Here is a 3,139-nt window from a genome sequence, read left to right as displayed (position 1 = left end):
TATTTCAGTTATAAAACATTCCATTTGGCTATGCATATATTTTGTTTCTATTTATATGCTGTCACTTCTGATCTTTTCGATTCTCCTATGTGAACTTACAGTTTAGAGGTTACCCAGATGTATGGTCAGAAAACATTTTAGGGTTCCATCTCCAGCATTTCCCTTTCTCCAACAGCTATAGTTGATGCAGATTCAATGGTTTCTCTGAGCAGAAAGCTGTGCTAATCTTTTTGACAAATCCACTGCTCCATTCTCTGTGCCAACCATGTTTGACCGCAGGCTAAAACCTGTGGAAAATCTAATGGTTCCATATAATTTTCTTCCACTGGGCTCAGGCTCTCCAAAAGAATACACTTCCTCCTCTACACACTGTAGTGCCCTAAGGTAGCTACTTGTTCTGTGTTATATCCACTGTTTATAGTTATTATCTGCAGGTGGATTGTTCTGGTTGGATCTTGCTCAGTTATTTCCCTCTATGGACATGAGTTTTCATTTTGCTTTTATGCTCTACAGGAATGTATTTGATTCTCGATTATGTCCTTTTAATGATCTTTTCAAATTTTTGCTAGTCATCATTAGCAAGAAAATTTAGACTGATAGGTGATAAAAAATTTAAAACCATTTTTGTAACTGTTCATAAATTTGCAGTAGTTGAAGTGTTCAACAGAGCTAACAGCTTCTCTTTCTTTGTGCTGAAAAATGTAAAATGCTGAAATTTCTGGTGATAATGCAAATGAGTTCCCAATCCAAGAGAATGCTTTCATATCAAGCATTTCAAAACAATCACGATGCTCTAATTAGTAGAAAATTCATGCATTGTTAGAGCAGTCAACCTGCAGTTAGCTGTATGCCATGAAAAGGGCACATTAGCTGCAAAAGCATCTGATATGTGTGAAGGTAGAGACTTGTTCCCCCTAAAGATGTGCTGTAAGCAGCACCTGCTGCTGCTACAGCCTCTTCAACTCCACCTCCTGCACCTTCACCCAGGCACATGACTTCTTATGTATTTGTAGGAAAACTACACTAGCTTGCCCATGGACCTCTTGTTTAGGGTGGGTAAGGATGATCCAAGCAGCTGGTTGTAACACAGTTGATCAAGATACAGAGATATTTGCTGGCTGCTCATAGAGAATTATGGCAATTAAGAGAAGCAGTGTTCTACTCATCATAGGCAATATTTTCTGGGATTTAGGATCAACTGGCAGACATATCTGTTTCAGGCCACCTTCTTAGGAACCCAGAATAGTCCATTTATTCATGGCTTCCATACACAAGTTTCAGGTCTCTAGCAGCCCCAAGCTCCATCTGGATACTAGAAAGACTAGAGGTATTAAAATATAATGTGCTGGACCTCTACCTGCTAAGTACCTACAGTGGGTGGTGGTGTTGAAATACTGAAATACCTGCATAGTGGAGGATGAAAAGTTATGACTCTGTTCCCCCAATATTTCACCTCCTCCATGAATTCCTGGCTAAGCTATAGAGCTTATTGCCCTTTCCTCTTCCCACGTGTTTGTCACTAGTGTAGTTTGAGTTGCATCTTAAACAAGTGCATGTGGGTCATTTTAGAATCTTGTCACAATGCAGATTCTGCTTCTGCATTGTTACAATGTAGATTCTGACAGGGGGATCAGCAGGAGTGAGCCGATTCTGCATTAAGAAGCTCCTGCAGATGCTGAAACTGTTGATCTGTGAGCCACACTTCAAATGTTAAGGACATACTTTGAAGGCCACCTACATGTGAAGGTACTATACAACACCCAACTGATGTCTGAAATCATCTAGTTGTTGGGGTTATGAGACGTCAGACGGATATACCCTAAATTTACATCTTAGCTAATCAAGGCAAGCTACTAAAATTGTAGGCCTCACTATTTGCATTAGTAATTGAGCTAATAGTACATATTTCTTATTGAGGTTACTGTGATGATTAATGAGGTAATCGTGAAAAAGTTTAAAGTACTGCACAGCACCTATAAGGCCCCAACAAATATCAGCCACTGTTATTATGCATGCTCTGAAGTTGCTTACAAATTTACTATAGAGGCAAAATTTCCCAATTAAGAAGAAACACAAATATACCATCTGTTAAACAGAATATAATCAAATTTCAAAATCTCTAGTAGAAAATAGTGGCTATTCTACTGGTTTCAGGGAAATTTTCTTATAGAGGTAATCCTTAAGGCTCTACGGGAATTTAGACAGCTGAAAGATTCGCTCACATGGTACAAAGGCTAGAATCCAGATGCTGTCTCTGAAGTTGATCTGACAAATCATGTCCGGGTCTATGGACGCATAGGCAGGTTACAAATACACTGATTATCCTACTCGGGAATGCGTTAGTTGTACAAAATGGAGGTCACTTCAACTAGCATAGATAAAAGAAGTTTATTTATTAGATCTGTATGCAGAGGAATCCAAGAAAAGTTGAAAAGGAAAGATTCACAAAAACGACAGGAATGGAGGTCACCCTGAGCCACTATCTCATTTTCATCTCATCCTCTTGGTTTGTTTGTTCCCTGCTCTCTATATACTAACCAGCTATTTCCATTCCTCCTCCCAATTAAGTCAACAAACATTTGTTGAGTGCCTGACATTTTCCTCCCTCTGATTCTAAACAACAGCATTAGATGGATCTGTGACCCAAAACTATAAAAAATTTGTCTTTGTAATGCCTTTGTTTTAGTAGGAGAAGAAAGATAACTAAGGACACATTTCATTAATAACTATAGCAGACAGCATCCTAGAAAGTGGCACGGGAAACTGTGGAGCAAGAGAATCAGAAAATGCCATGGTTAGATGCAATGCCGGTTGCAAGTTTAGTTGGGGTGCTCCAATAGATGTCACGGAGAGGGTGGCCTTTGAGCAAAGGCTTAAAGTCGGGGTGCTTGGGAGGTATTGAGCTAAACAGAAGTCAAGGGAAAGAGAGCTACAGACAATGAGAAGGACGAGTTCTAGGGCTTTGAGGTAGGAACGTATCAAGTATGTTTTAGAAGCAGAAAGGAGGCCTACATGGGCAGATTGTGGTTAGGGATGGGAAATAGATGGAAAAAGATAGTAGTGATTGTAGTAGTGATTGTGGTATCTGCAATCACCAGATACAAAAAAAAAAAAAAAAAAAAAAAAAAAAAAAAAAAGA

The 3,139-nt window shown here is 39.1% G+C and overlaps 1 long non-coding RNA gene across 1 annotated transcript in view; it reads left to right on the top strand.

Annotated features, from left to right (window-relative positions):
• The first annotated feature begins 1,634 nt into the window (after positions 1-1,634).
• LOC104876463 overlaps positions 1,635-3,139 on the top strand; it is a 66,940-nt gene continuing 65,435 nt past the window's right edge. The window contains exon 1 of the long non-coding RNA XR_784345.1: positions 1,635-1,746. This is a non-coding gene — a long non-coding RNA (uncharacterized LOC104876463). The remainder of the gene's footprint in view (positions 1,747-3,139) is intronic.

The sequence above is a fragment of the Fukomys damarensis genome, unplaced genomic scaffold (genome assembly GCF_012274545.1).
Source record: "Fukomys damarensis isolate Sample0158 unplaced genomic scaffold, DMR_v1.0_HiC HiC_scaffold_17, whole genome shotgun sequence".
Lineage (NCBI taxonomy): Eukaryota > Metazoa > Chordata > Mammalia > Rodentia > Bathyergidae > Fukomys > Fukomys damarensis.
This window is presented reverse-complemented; position numbering and strand designations above follow the sequence as displayed.